The following is a 16,798-nucleotide window of genomic DNA, read 5'->3' on the forward strand; positions in this document are numbered from 1 at the left end:
GACAAATATATTATACTAGAACTGACGTGTGATTATATTTTCACGCAATTTGGGTGCTTAGATCCTGAGAAATCAGTACCCAGAACAACCACCTCTGGCCGTAATAACGGCCTTGATACGCCTGGGCATTGAGTCAAACAGAGCTTGGACGGTGTGTACAGGTACAGCTGCCCATGCAGCTTCAACACGATACCACAGTTCATCAAGAGTAGTGACTGGCGTATTGTGACGATCCAGTTGCTCGGCCACCATTGACCAGACGTTTTCAATTGGTGAGAGATCTGGAGAATGTGCTGGCCAGGGCAGCAGTCGAACATTTTCTGTATCCAGAAAGACCCGTACAGGACCTGCAACATGCGGTCTTGCATTATTCCGCTGAAATGTAGGATTCAAATGGTTCAAATGGCTCTGAGCACTATGGGACTCAACATCTTAGGTCATAAGTCCCCTGGAACTTAGAACTACTTAAACCTAACTAACCTAAGGACATCACACACACCCATGCCCGAGGCAGGATTCGAACCTGCGACCGTAGCAGTCCAGCGGTTCCGGACTGCAGCGCCAGAACCGCTAGACCACCGCGGCCGGCGAAATGTAGGGTTTCGCAGGGATCGAACGAAGGGTAGAGCCAAGGGTCATAACACATCTGAAATGTAACGTCCACTGTTCAAAGTGCCGTCAAGGCGAACAAGAGGTGACCGAGACGTGTAACCCCATACCATCATCTCGCCGGGTGATACGCCAGTATGGCGATGACGAATACACGCTTCCAATGTGCGTTCACCACAATGTCGCCAAACACGGATGCGACCATCATGATGCTGTAAACAGAACCTGTATTCACCCGAAAAAATGACGTTTTGCCATTCGTGCACCCAGGTTCGTCGTTGAGTACACCATCGCAGGCGCTCCTGCCTGTGATGCAGCGTCAAGGGTAACCGCAGCCATGGTCTCCGAGCTGATAGTCCATGCTGTTGCAAACGTCGTCGAACTGTTCGTGCAGATGGTTGTTGTCTTGCAGACGCCCCCATCTGTTGACTAAGAGACGTAACCGCACGATCCGTTACAGCCATATGGATAAGATGCCTGTCATCTCGGCTGCTAGTGATACGAGGCCGTTGGGATCCAGCACGGCGTTCCGTATTATCCTCCTGAACCCACCGATTCCATATTCTGCTAACAGTCATTGCATCTCGACCAACGCCAGCAGCAACGTCGTGATACGATAAACCGCAATCGCGGTAGGCTACAATCCGACCTTTATCAAAGTCGGAAAAGTGATGCTACGCATTCCTCCTCCTTACACGAGGCATCACAACAACGTTTCACCAGGCAACGCCGGTCAACTGCTTTTTGTGATAGAGAAATCGGTTGGAAACTTTCCTCATGTCAACACGTTGTAGGTGTTGCCACCGGCGCCAAGCTTGTGTGAATGCTGTGAAAAGCTAATTATTTGCATATCACAGCATCTTCTTCCTGTCGGTTAAATTTTGCGTCTGTAGCACGTCATCTTCGTGGTGTAGCAATGTTAATGGCCAGTAGTGTAGTAGGAAGATGGGGGCTCGAGTGCAATTTTGATATCAAATTGTTATCAAATTAACCACCGTCACCCCCAGATGACGTTATGTCTTTTCTTCAGCCAGCACGTGGGTTCCGATCCTCGCCCCCTCCCCCTCCCCCTCACCAACCTACTCTATTGGAGGAAATTTCGAATTTGGCGGAATTTCGAATTTTTGCGAGAATTTCAAGAATGGTGGGATTTTCCAATTTTGGTGGGAATTTAATTCCCCCAGGACTGTGATGACGTCCCACCCCACGCCCCACCCGGAAATTGGCGGAAATTAAAAGTGGCTGTGCACTTTCCAGGACTTGAACACTGGTTTTCCTGGAAGGAAAGCCCAAATCCCTCACTCACCACAACACAATGATAAAACCAGAAGCACTTGAAATTGGCAGTAGCTAATAGGAATAGAGCATCCGAACACATGGGGGACATAAGGTGGGCCCAGTAGCTCTGCAGCCTCAGTTGCAGTCGTCTGTCAGCATGAAGTGCCAGCCGAGATCGTCCAGCGCCGCCCAGTGCAGCAGAAGCAGAATAGGAAGAAGCTGCAGAAGAGTAAGTACCCCTGCTTAATGTCTGTGTTTACTGTTACATGAGGAAGATGAGTCTTTGTGATTGTATCATTGCTTGTACCGCCTTTTTCTTCTTTGCTCATCAGTGGATGTCACGTCCTCCAGCCAGTCAGGGTCTGCAACAGCATAGTGCCCCAGCCTGCAACAATGGCAGCATCCTAGGATCCTGTTCTGCGCCTGGTCAACTTGATGGAGCACGACAATCAGCTGTCACTATCAGTTAAAGAAACCCAGTCAGTCCCTGACTCACTCAAGTTATGAAAAGTCCCCTTAGAAAAATTTCTGAATTACTGTGCTGATAAACCTCTTACATTATTTGCTTTTCAAACAGCTGAGCAAAACTGAACGTACTCAAACATTCACTAAAGTGACACACAATACTTTTAGCGCAACGCAATCTGACTTTCAGTATCGCTACAAAGAATGGCCCTGACTAACATTAACCTATACGTTTCACAAATCACTTACCTCACAAAAATCTTGGTTACTCGAACTACTGCAATACAGCGAGCGCCACTACTGCCAGCTAAAAAAAGATTCAAACTACGGAAGGCACTAACTACTGATAGGCATAGTTAGCAAATGAAAGATTTTAATAGAGAACAAACAATGTATTTACCTCAATAGTGTTCAAAAGTCATAATGTATACAGCAGTTCATGATATCCAGTATTACAAATTTCAAAACTCTGCCATCTCTCTCCTCACATCCACCACTGCTGGCGGCTCCCCTCCAACTGCGCAACGCTACGCGCTGTTCACATCCAGCTGCCCAACACTACAATGGCAGACAACAATGCAAACCAGCCACAGACTGCACACAGCACAGCCAGTGATTTTCATACAGAGCGCTACGTAACGTTGCCAATAAGAAAACATAAACAGCCTACTTACATAGCCCCCATGCTCCCCACAAAAAATTTTACAAATTCTTTTGGGCAGTGGCCAGTAATGATTTGATAAAATTTTTCATAATTACAATAACAAAGATATCAAATGCACACACTGTTTGATACAATGTTGGTCAAAAGCTAAAATTTTCTCACGGTCCATAAAGACAGTCCTGATCATCCATCACAGTAAAATTGCAGTGTTTTTTTTTTCTCAAAGTCTGAGCAGTAAAAGAAAATGCACAAGGAAGTAGTGGATTTCCATGCAATCTTGAAGAAGTAGTGTTGTCCTTCCAACGGAAATACAGTGCTGACTCTTGACATGCAGACAGGTAATGGGCCACAACAGAGGAAACCCACAGCAGAGTTATTCGACGTTTTGAAGAATATTGGTAGGTAGGTCATCACAGAGCAGACCCACTGTAGTCCCGGTAGAGATTACGGTATTGGTGGGCCACCAGAGATGCAGACCCACTGCAGTCCTTGTAGAAATAATGATATTGGTGGGCCATCAGAGATGCAGATCCACTGTAGTCCTTGTAGAGATGGCCAGCAGCCATCTGTTGTGACTGTGCGGGTGCACAATCACCATTGAAGAGTCTTGCGGATAATATAGCAAGTCCATAACCACCACTTGTGCACTCACAAAGTTTTGGAATTGTCCTTAGAACCAGCAATGCTGTTATCCAGTCCCTTGCTAAATTATTAACACACGTGCAAACACTAACAGTCCCAACCTCTCACATATTGTGCATTACTATGAGCAACAGAAAGGTGTGCAGTGAAATGTAACTTACAAGTTGCTTAATTTGATGAACTGGTGTCAATTACACTTTTATAACATGAGAATACAATAACAAAGGTACAAAATACATCATTACAGAACATAACAATACAGATAACATTTGTAGTAATAGGGGCTTTACAAAAGAATAGAAATATACATACACATCAGTGTTACAGGAATTATGACATAAGTAAATACATAAAAGATCAGAATAATTATTGAAACATCAACTTCACACATGAGCATTAAAACAAAACAGAATAAATAATGTCTAAACATCTTTACAAAATAAATAACATATTATTAATGCCAGTTATATTTGAGGATAACAGTATTCCTCATCATAGTGAATGTAGCTTAGTATTAGAAGAGAAAAAAAATTCTATGAAACAGTACACAGAGACAGGAAGAAAACAAATACACAAGGGTACACAAACACATAGTGGGATAACACAAAAGGAAAGGACAGAGTTCGTTTTCAGTGTAACATTTGGTACTGCAGTCCAACCCAAAACTTCATTCCATAGATCTTTTTTTTCTTATTTCAACATTTGTTTCCACCAAAAAAATCCTATCCAAGCATGCTTTCTGTATTCTGTTCATATCCTCTTTCAAAATTAGTTTTTCTCCACTGTACACAACTTTTTTGGCCAAACCATTTTCTTATAGCTTCTCAATGCATTTCTTCCAATTCATCATAGTTAGTTTCTTATATAGTCTACCCCCTCTTAAGCTAACTTAAATCTACTGAGCTCAGATGCTAAACTAAGGGACGAGGCAATGCAGCAGCACAAAACAATTAACAAAAACAGCAATGAAAAAAATGCAGATTTGCGAAGCAAGCAGCATTATAGAAATTAGCAAAGCAATTGCAATATTACAACTAATACAAGGCAATGTGCAGCAAACAAGAAAAATAAATCAGTAGTAAACTGGCTTAGAAGAGTAACACAAATTAAAATTCAGTAGCACTATGCCTGCCAAAGAGCAGCAAAAAATGCAATAACTTATATCTAAACATGACATAGCTCAAGCAGAAAAAATATTACATTAAAGACAACAATGCAAACCAGCCACAGACTGCACACAGCACAGCCAGTGATTTTCATACAGAGCGCTACGTAACGTTGCCAATAAGAAAACAGAAACAACCTACTTACAAAGTGCACTGGCGACCCTAATCAGCATGACGCAGGTTGGTACTGGACTCCATAATCACAGAATATTCTAGTGATACTGCATAGAAAAAGTGAGAATGTAGTGGATAAGAAGATATTAGTTAAGCCATTTGCACCAGTGCTGTTCACTTCAGTGTATAATTTAACCGCTAGTGGTCCGAAGTGCTTACATGTTGGTATAGGAGCAACCACAGACTGAGTGGTGTGTTGTGTTAGAGATAGAGAATACAGCTTAAAGTGTTAAAGTGCGGTTTATGGAGGTGGAATGGGATGAACTGTGTCGCACAAAAGCCCACATCAAGCAGCAGTTGACCCTTGTATATCATCTGAGCTGAGCTGTGCTGCGTTAACTTTGTCCATTACAACAGTGTACAATGACTCTGCACTCTGTGTGAAATCAGGTGGCACATCCATTTTTGTACACCACTCCATTAGAAACTTGTTTCGTCTACAGATAGTGCTATCCACTGTGTTGAAAAGACTGAACAGATGGTTACCTTGTTTTAAAGTTGTGTGTAGAAACATTGCAGAGGATCTAAGTGCGAACAATGTGCATGTAGATGACTTTGAACAGTGGGTCAATATGGTGCCAGCGAAAACTAATGTATTGCCAATAAGTTTGAGGGAAATACGTGCTGAATTCTGTGCTTACAAGAAGGCATTATTTTCTATATTCTGTACTGGTGTGTCGCGCGTAGTGGTCGCGTTGTTTCAGGCACCATGTCACGGATTGCGCGGCCCCCCGGGCATAGGTGTGAGTGTTGTCCTTAGCGTAAGTTAGTTTAACTTAGTTTAAGTAGTGTGTAAGTCTAGGGACCGATGACCTCAGCAATTTGGTCCCGTAGGAATCCCCATACATTTGAACATTTTGTATCTGTGTTAAGATAAAGAAAGACCCAGTTGATGTAGTCCATTTTGCGTTTGATTACTGAATAAAAATGTATATAGCCATTTTATGTATTTTATTTCTTACTTCTCATTATATCGCAAGAACTAAAACTACTGCCACTAGTATTTTCACTGGAAACATGCAACAGCAGAAAAGTATGTCATTAAACTAAATTCTCTGTAAAAGTCCATCGTATACCAGTACCTGACATAGTAGGTATCATGGAAGGGTATAGTGTTCATTATTTACTATAAAAACCCATTGCACGCCAGTACCTGAAGTATCAGGTATCATGGCAGACTTTACTGTAAGCGACTGGAGCTGTGACAGTGTGCAAGAAGACCGGAAGAAGAATGGCGTACTCTTTCCAAATACCATACGTGCAATAACTGTAGGTCCATCCAACTGCGGCAAGACAAATGTTCTCATGTCACTGCTAATACATCAGTATGGAGTCCACTTTGACAATGTATGTGTATTTTGAAAAACACTGTTTCAGCCCAAATACCAACTATTAAAGGAGATATTGCAGAGTGCAGATGGTGTGACATTCACGACATTCAGTGAGAACAGTGATATCCCTCGACCAGAAAAAGTAAAGCCAGACACAGAGTTCATATTTGACGAGGCTGCTGTGGAAAACCAAGATCAAATTCGGCTGTATTTCTGTTTCGGTCGCCATATGGCTGTTGATGTATTTTATCTGAGTCAGACAATCCAGATTCCAAAACAGCTGGTGAGGGATAATGCAAACCTAAATATAGCATTCAAACAGGAAAATCTGAATTTAAAACACATTTATCAGGCTAATGTAGGAATCGATATGTCGTTCAATGATTTTGTAAAGATATATGCAGATTGTTGGAATCACTCACAGTATGGGTTTTAAAACAAGAAAACTGAATGACGGCAGGTACAGATGAAACTTCCAGGAGTCCCTATATATATAGCCATGCAAAGAGGTGACTACATCAATACACCATGGATAAATTCGCGCACATGCTGGGAGTTCCGTTTGATAGGATTGATGTGCATAGACAAAACATTCGCTTGGACATGGACGCAAAAATTCAAACTCTGGAACGTAAAGTTATTGGCGTACGCAAGGAACTACGGATCTTCTGAGACTGAACAGTACAATGAATGAGCGGGTTAATGCAGTCGAGAAGAAAGTAAACGGCTTAACTGAAGGGGAAATAGCCGTTATTGAGAAGGGGCCATTGTATGAAAGGGTTAACGTAATTGAAAAGAAAGAGACGACTTAAGAAAAGGGAAACTAGCTGTTACAGAGAAGGGGGAGGAGCATAAGAAGAAGAAGAAGAGCGGATATATAAAACTTCGCGCTGCACGGAAGTCCGATTAGTATACAACGAGATGTCGACTAAGCATAAATTCATTGACGCACGGAAGACCATTCGCGAGATGTTGCGGTTGCTGAGGTTAGCGCATTTGAAGCAGGGGCAGACACAGCAAGAAACCTTTAAACCATTTACTGAATCTCTCGAAGAACTCCCAGTGAAATTCCACAACGACGATGACGCTATTGCCGATGTCATTGACCGTCACAGCAACGCTAGGATAGACAAAACATTTGATGTCAATGGTGAAAAACCATACATATTGGGCCAGATTGGGCACGCAGCCTACCACTTTAAATGTAAAAAACAATACAGATCGGTGATAGACAGTTTCAAAGAACACCTGGCCTACTGAACCTTATTTTCCTAAGACTCACAAAAACTTTAAACTATTCGCCTAAAGATCTTGAAATTTATCATGAACTATTGCTTTTGACTGATCCGCATAAGAATGCAAAAAGCCGAAGCAATGTGAAATTCAAATCCACTATAAAACCTAAGTGGATGGTGAAAAAATAGCAGTGGTGAGGGTATTGACATTCAGCATAAAACAGTGAGCAATAGATTCCAGCAGTATATATATTACGACGAGCCCAATAAGCTAATAGACCAGCTACGATTGCTCATGGCATCAGCTGCCGCTGGTAGTACAGCCCATTTGAATGAAGTTATTTCAATAATTTCTGAGCTTGGGGAGAGAGAGAGAGAGAGAGACACACACACACACACACACACACAGAGAGAGAGAGAGAGAGAGAGAGCTATCATCGAATAAGTATGGGGACTGTAGTAAGTATGTAGAACTACACAAACCAGCACACAAAACATACCCTTGAAGATACGTTATGATTAAAGGTCTAGACGATCTGTGGCAGGCGGATCTTGTCGACATGGGGGAATATTCACGTGTGAATAACTGATTCAAGTATATTTTAATGGTAATTGATATTTATTCTAAAACTGCCTGGGCATTACCCGTGAAAGCGAAAACATGGAAGGATGTCGCGCATGTGTTTGAGGGATTGTTGAAGACGGGGACGAATCGAACCCCAGACAACTTTCAAACAGATCACGGTGGCGAGTTTCACAATAGATATTTCAAGACTGTGATGGAGCGGTATGGAATACGTCACTACTCGAGGTTCACCCACCTGAAGGCGGCCGCGCGGAGTGAACTCCCGGTTAGAGGCGCCATGTCACGGATTGCACGTCCCTCGCGCCGGAGGTTCGAGTCCTCCCTCGGGCATGGGTGCGTGTGTTGTTCTTATCATAAGTCAATTTAAATAGTGTGTAATTCTAGGGACCGATGACCTCAGCAGTTTGGTCCATTAGGAATTCACACAAATTTTTTGAACCCGAAGGCGAGTATCGTGGAATGTCTGAACAGAACAGTGAAAACCCAAATGTCGATGCAATTCAATCTTCGTGACTCACACAATGGAACTGATACCCTCCCTTAAATAATTGCACAGTATAATCAAAACAAACATCGCACAATATAAATGAGACTGTTCGATGTTCATGATAATAGACTTCTAGATATAGTATAGAATCGTATCGAAATAATAATTTCGCGCAAACAGCAATTTAATGTAGGTGATTAAGTACGTATTTCAAAACACAAGAAGGACTTTGACAAGTCATACATGCCAAACTGGTCAATCGAGATATTCACAGGGTCCAAAATGCAGAGAACGAATCGTAGAACCTACCTCTTAAAGGAAAGCAATGGTGCTGAAATGGCAGGATGGTTTTAGACAGAAGAGCTACGGAAGAGCTCGGAACCAGATACGTATCTCGTAGAGAGGGTCACATGGCGTCGAGGGAATAGAGCTTTAGATAATCATACACCAGGAATACTTCTCGCGTAAACCTTATGCTTCATCGACATTTAAGAACAATGAAATTAGGATTGTCATCCAGCACCAACATTCGTTAACTTTTCCATACAAGAGTTTCATATACATTTGGATGGATCATAAAAAAAAGATGGTAGTCTCTCAGTCGAATTCAAGCTTACACGTAATGCTTTAGCATTCCTGTTCCAGGTGCCACAGCAAGCTGTTGTTGTGGCGGTGTTGGTGGCACCTCTGTAACATACGAATAATGGAACAAAATTAAGTACAATGCTCAATATTTTTTAAATATATGCTGTAAACAAACAACAACAATGAAGTACATCAGCATTGCAGAATAATAATATGCTGTAATGATGACGGTCATGTGATAATCGCCTTTTACACTCTGTGTCCCAGACTTGAGCAGTTCAGTCGATCTTTCTGCTAGTTCTCCCACCCATTCCAATGTCTCCACCTCCTCTTCCAGAAGGGACAGGTCGCTCTGCCTTTCAGTAGCCATCTCACACTCCCATTCCGGTAGTCTACTATCGCCGGAAGTGTTGTTGTGTAGCCACCCATCCACCTTATCTAAGTAGTCTGCAACAAGATATTGATATTAAGAAAAAACAACAACAAATCTGTACTGAATTCAGCTTGCAGAGAGATACTGATTATACATAACTACGAAAAAATAAAAATAAGAAGTCCATACCAGATGGAAGTGATGACTCCTGGTCATCATTCTCGATGCATACCCCTACTAGAATCTCATCCTCCTCTTGATCTATAGCAACATCTACAACAATGAGTAAGATATGCCTATCACAACTGTATACAATGAAAAAAAAGTCTAACAGCAATTCATTACAAATGTACTTACGTTCTTGCTGCATTTCGGCCTCCAGCAGCCGCCCAATGTCCGTCAACTGCCACTCTAATGTTGCAAAAGCGCGATCAAACATTTTATAAACACATGTTACGATCTGAATACATCAACAGCTATTTTATGAACATGTAAACTATCACACAGAATTTGGAGATGTACTTACATGATGGTAGCACAAACTCTTCCACTTGCTGGAGCTTATCAACTTCCAGCTGCTGCTGCTCTAATGCTAGAACAACAGTAGAAATATTATAAGCACTTGTTACAATTTGAATACCTTAAGAGATGTTTTCTGAACCTGTAAACTATCACGCACAGAGTTTTAAGTTTACATGATGGTAGCACAACGTCTTCCGCTTGCTGGCGACTTTCTGCTTCCAGGTAACTCAGCCAAAATTTTGGGAATGAATGCTGCAATAGCAAGAAAAGAAGAACATTTATAACCACTTGTTACGAAAATGTATCACAATTTCGATAAATTTGAATACTTTGTTCAAAATTTTATATCTGTAGCATTCTGAACTCACAATTTTTTTTTGTGAACACTTGCATAGCAATTGGCAGAAGCTTGGCCATTTCCCACCACTACTACCGCTGGCATCACTGCTGGCTGATCGTTTCACACTGTAGGAATCACATGGACACAACTAGGCACTGTCAAAGACTGATGACGAGTGTAATGGGAGTTGGGCTTTATATACCTTCAGACTCCACCCTCTATTTTGCAGAGGGCCAATAAGAAGTCAGAATGCTATACCAGCAACTAACTTGCCTTCTTTTTTCTTCAAGCAGACTTGCTACAGGTGTGTGAGCAACAGATCCCATCTGTCGGGCAGAAAAAAAATCTGAGATGAACATCCTTCGTTTGTTTGCAAGTGGCTGGAAAAGTGGACGCAGCTGCTACCTTTAGAAAAACACTATTTGTTTATTCTGAGGTAAACAGATAGCTTGATACTTCTGACATCAGCAACATCCGTCGAAATACACGTTGCTGAAGAGTTCTCGGGCTTCCTGCCGGGTGGCGGTGTCTTCAAACAGCGACGTTTCGACGAGTGACATACTCATCGTCTTCTGGCGAAATGACAAGACTCTTTTGATGCCGGTCCCTTTATACGTGCAACATGTCCCTCGCCACCCGGCCGCGGGAGATTGGGTCCAGGGGAGCCGGCGGGCGGGGTGGAGGGGGAAGGGGTGCGCCGTTCGTGTCTCCGTCAGAGCATTCCGCTCGCGTCTCGCGAGCTGGACGGTTCTTGGTGCGCTCACGGCGTATTGCGGCCAATGCTGGATTCCAGGCCGCGATAAGTTGATAATCTTCGTCCCTTTTCACAAGATTCTCGTGGCCCCGTATTTCCATCGATTCTTTCATGACGCTGTCCCAATAGCTCCTGGCTCGGCACAGCACCCTGGTGTTCTCGAAATCAAAGGTGTGATTTTCTTTGATGCTATGTTCAGCTATAGCAGATTTCTCTGTCTGTCCAAGTCGGTCGTGTCTGATATGTTCCTCGCACCTTTTCGATACGCAGCGCTGCGTTTGTCCAATGTACTGTACACCACATTCCCTGGCAGTGCTACACTACTGGCCATTAAAATTGCTACACCAAGCAGAAATGCAGATGATAAACGGGTATCCATTGGACAAATATATTATACTGGAACTGACATGTGATTACATTTTCACGCAATTTGGGTGCATAGATCCTGAGAAATTAGTACCCAGAACAACCACCTCTGGCCGTAATAACGGTCTTGATACGCCTGTTCATTGAGTCAAACAGAGCTTGGATAGCGTGTACAGGTACAGCTGCCCATGCAGCTTCAACACGATACCACAGTTCATCAAGAATAGTGACTGGCGTATTGTGACGAGCCAGTTGCTCGGCCACCATTGACCAGACGTTTTCAATTGGTGAGAGATCTGGAGAATGTGCTGGTCAGGGCAGCAGTCGAACATTTTCTGTATCCAAAAAGGCCGTACAGGACCTGCAACATGCGGTCGTGCATTATACTGCTGAAATGTAGGGTTTCGCAGGGATCGAATGAAGGGTAGAGTCACGGGTTGTAACACATCTGAAATGTAACGTCCACTGTTCAAAGTGCCGTCAATGCGAACAAGAGGTGACCGAGACGTGTAACCAATGGCACCCCACACCGTCATCACGCCGGGTGATACGCCAGTATAGCGATGACGAATACACGCTTCCAGTGTGCGTTCACTACGATGTCGCCAAACACGGATGTGACCATCATGATGCTGTAAACAAAACCTGGATTCGTCCGAAAAAAATGACGTTTTGCCATTCGTGCACCCAGGTTCGTCGTTGAGTACACCATCGCAGGCGCTCCTGCCTGTGATGCAGCGTCAAGGGTAACCGCAGCCATGGTCTCCGAGCTGATAGTCCATGCTGCTGCAAACGTCGTCGAACTGTTCGTGCAGGTGGTTGTTGTCTTGCAAACGTCCCCATCTGTTGATTCAGGGATTGAGACGTGACTGAACGATCGGTTACAGCCATGCGGATAAGATGCCTGTCATCTCGGCTGCTAGTGATACGAGGCCGTTGGGATCCAGCACGGCGTTCCGTATTACCCTCCTGAACCCACCGATTCCATATTCTGCTAACAGTCATTGGATCTTCACCAACGCGAGCAGCAGTGTCGCGATACGATAAACCGCAATCGCGATAGGCTACAATCCGACTTTGATAAAAGTCGGAAACGTGATGGTACGCATTCCTCCTCCTTACACGAAGCATCACAACAACGTTTCACCAGGCAACGCCGGTCAACTGCAGTTTGTGTATGAGCAGCACGTTGTAGGTGTCGCCACCGGCGCCAACCTTGTGTGAATGCTCTGAGAAGCTAATCATTTGCATATCACAAGATCTTCCTGTCGGTAAAATTCGAGTCTGCAGCACGTCATCTTCGTGGTGTAACGATTTTAATGTCCAGTAGTGTATATACGCCAGGTATGTTGAGTTTGAGTGGGTCTTTAGCTGAGCCCAGCAGCTGTTTCGTCTTCGGCGGCGGTTGGAAGACAGTATTTATGTTCGATTTTCTCAGTAGCCTCCCGATTTTGGCTTAAAAAACTCACAATTAACACTGGATGCGATTATTTGTAACGGGAGAATAAGAACTCTTCAGAAAATTTGTACTCTTTATTGCTTGTTAGTAATAATGTTCTCTTTTGTGCGACGTAAAATTAAATAGAGGAAACATCGAACCAGTAAAGGCAAGTGAGAAGCAAAACAGTACACATTTCTTCAATCCTTCGGTTCAAATGGCTCTGAGCACTATGGGACTTAAGTTCTGAGGTCATCAGTCCCCTAGAACTTAGAACTACTTAAACCTAACTAACCTAAGGACATCACACACATCCATGCCCGAGGCAGGATTCGAACCTGGTACCGTAGCAATCCTTAGGTCCCAGCATTTTTTCTCTCTAATCTTGTTACAACTTTACACGGTGAGCTTTCCTTTTTGCGAAAGAATCTATTACCTCATCAAAGTTCGTCAAACGTTTTGCTACATGAAAACTCAAAATGTCATTGTCTAATACGAAAAAGTTGTTGATATCGTGTGGTTTCTCGACTTGATTACGTGTATTTTGGCACTGTCTGCTAGATAAAACAAAACCGAACTTTCTAATATTGCAGCAGTTGTAATACACGCCAAATAAGCGAGACTGATTTCGCACAAATGGTCATCTTTATCTACCTCATTTACATAAATAACACGACAGAATATAATTCCCAAAGCAGATAGTTGTAGAGTCGTCGCCGGGAGGCATGGGCAGTGTGAAAACCTGAATGATGACAAGCTCAGCTGGCTCCCTGCTACCCAGCAGCCTGTGTTTTGCGAGCCTCGGTAGAGAGCAGGGTCAGCGTTCAGCAGAGACTGGAGGGGAGACTGCAGCCAATGCCACAGTCAGCCGAGCAGAGTGCAGCTGAGAGCTGCCTGGCTGCTACCACTTCACTCGTGCACGAGCACGACATCGGCGGAGGTAGACATCGATGGAGGTGATACCACGTTGTGAAACGTGCGCGGGACACCAATGAGTCAATTAAAACCCAGTGCGTAGTGATAAGAAAAAGAAAGGATGGTTATGGGGAAAACCACAAATATACTGGGTGATCAAAAAGTCAGTATAATGTTGAAAACTGAATAAATCACGAATAATGTAGATAGAGAGGTACAAATTGACACACATGCTTGGAATGATATGGGGTTTTATTAGAACAAAAAAAAACAAAAGTTCAAAAATTTCCGACAGATGGCGCTTCATCTGATCAGAATAGCAATAATTAGCATAGCAAAGTAAGAAAATGCAAAGATGATGTTCTTCATAGGAAATGCTCAATATGTCCACCATCATTCCTCAACAATAGCTGTAGTCGAGGAATAATGTTGTGAACAGCACTGTAAAGCATGTCCGGAGTTATGGTGAGGCATTGGCGTCAGATGTTGTCTTTCAGCATCTCTAGAGATGTCGGTCGATCACGATACACTTGCGACTTCAGGTGACCCAAAAGTCAATAATCGCACGGACTGAGGTCTGGAGACCTGGGAGGCCAAGCATGACGAAAGTGGCGGCTGAGCACACGATCATCACCAAACGACGCACGCAAGAGATCTTTCACCCGTCAAGCAATATGGGGTGGAGCGCCATCCTGCATAAACATCGTACGTTCCAGCAGGTGTTTATCAGCCAGGCTGGGGATGATGCGCTTCTGTAACATATCGGCGTACCTCTCACCAGTCACGGTAGCAGTTACTGACGTTTTGCTGTCCAGCGCCATCTGTCGGACATTTTGTGAACTTTGTTTTTTTGTTCTAATAAAACCCCATGTCATTCCAAGCATGTGTGTCAATTTTTACCTCTGTATCTACATTATTCCATGGTTTATTAAGTTTTCAAATTTATACTGATTTTTTGATCACCCTGTATATCTTAGTTGTTTAATGCAAATGTCAACAGCAAAAAGTAATAACGTTCAATTTATTGAAAATGTATAAATGAAATAAAAATAACTGCCATATTGAGCTAAATCAAATATTCGCCTAATTTAAATTTTTGAGACATAAACTGCTTCTAATTTCTACGAGTGATGTGTTTTATTAAGATACAATTTGATAGTTTAGTTAACTGTCAAATAATTGACGAAATGTAATGCAATTACTTCGCAATTTTGAAAATAAAATTTAATCCATTTAATTCCTTTCGCTTGTATTTGTAAATAATATTCCTGTATACGAGGAATTTTATCTTGTTCGCTGTTTGAATCACCATATAGATTGGACATTGTTTCTGATATTTGCTTTTTTGGACTATTGTGATTTTTTTTGGGTTTTGAATTATGTGAAATGGGATGATTTTTCGAATTTCTTGAAATTGATTGATGATATCATTGTAGTAATTTTCCTCAGACTTTGTGTAAGGGGAATTTTCTTCCATTCCATCCCATCGGGGGGGATTATTACCCTTCTTTTTTTTTCAAAATATATCTTGAAAACTTTTTAAGTTGGGGGACGTAAGGTTACAGATATAGTCACTATTGAGTATTTACATCTGTACCTTACCCGTAGCGGCCTAGTGCAGCAGCACTGCCGCCAGGGGAATCCTTAATGATCGAGAAGTTTCGTCCGGCGCCAGCCATAACGGACGGCTCGGAAGGCAATGTGTAGTGGGGAGCTGTGACTGTTTGTCAGACGTGGTGGAACGATTCACGTCCGCCTTCCGTGAGAAGTTCGATAAATCAGTTAAATGTTGCAGTGTTCATGGACGGTATTGAGAACTCGTCAATATTAGCAGCGAGTTGATAGCAAAGACCGATAGAAGCAATGGTTATCTCATAAAGGTAATAAATGATAAGTCAAAAAAGAGTGAACTCCGTACGTGTGGGTAGAAACGTTAGGAACGTGTACCGTGCCTCGTTGTAGAGAAAATAAACCTTTTATTTCTATTAAGACAGTGTTTCGTTTCGCATTCTTTTCATATCTATTAAAACTAACCGAGTTTGAAGATTTTTAATGGCAGCTGTTGTGATTTTTGTAGGGCATGTACCGGTAGACATACAGTCTCATTTTTGTCTTCAAATGCGTGTTCCTTGGGAGTAGGATGCCCAATCTAAGCTGTGCAGCATTAACAGTGGTCCGATTACTGTGGTTATATCAACACAGCTGGTTTTAGAAAGAAACTTGGCAACGATAGATAAAAATAAAGGAGTAGGCATCTTACAACAGTCCTGTTCAAAGGAAATAAAATGTCCCTCCAACGTCACGAACAGTCCTTACCATTCACTACTCTTTGGTGGAACAAATTTCCATGATTGACCCATAAGCACCAGTTCAGTTATACAAGAATGGAGTGGAAATTTGCACTGGTCATTTTGAATGAACCCTCCATGTATACGCCTAAAGAGATTTAGGGAAACAACGAAACCTTAAATCAGTGTGACTGGACTGGGATTTGAAATTTGCTCCTCTGAACTAGCTGTCCTGTGCTATAGTTCTCCGCCATATCATTTCACTTTAGCATAAAACATCATCTGGTGTCAGTAGGGAGAACGAAAAGTAGGCCGTCAGTGTAGTTCAGATTCAGACACTCATTTGGTTTTCGCGGTCGAGTGACAGAATTATTATATTCGAGATTACATAGTCTCTGGAGGGAAATTCTCTAGTGTTGAGTCATTCGAAAATAGGTGCTCCGTCTTGTTATCTGAGGGTCTGAGCGGAAGGAATTTAGCGTTCTAACGCTAGTGACACACATGCCTCTTGTCGGTATTCAGTGAATCAGCGTACGGAAGGCGCAAGGCTGAGTCGGCAGCTTGCGGATAGGGTGGGGTA

Source organism: Schistocerca cancellata, unplaced genomic scaffold (genome assembly GCF_023864275.1).
Source record: "Schistocerca cancellata isolate TAMUIC-IGC-003103 unplaced genomic scaffold, iqSchCanc2.1 HiC_scaffold_818, whole genome shotgun sequence".
Lineage (NCBI taxonomy): Eukaryota > Metazoa > Arthropoda > Insecta > Orthoptera > Acrididae > Schistocerca > Schistocerca cancellata.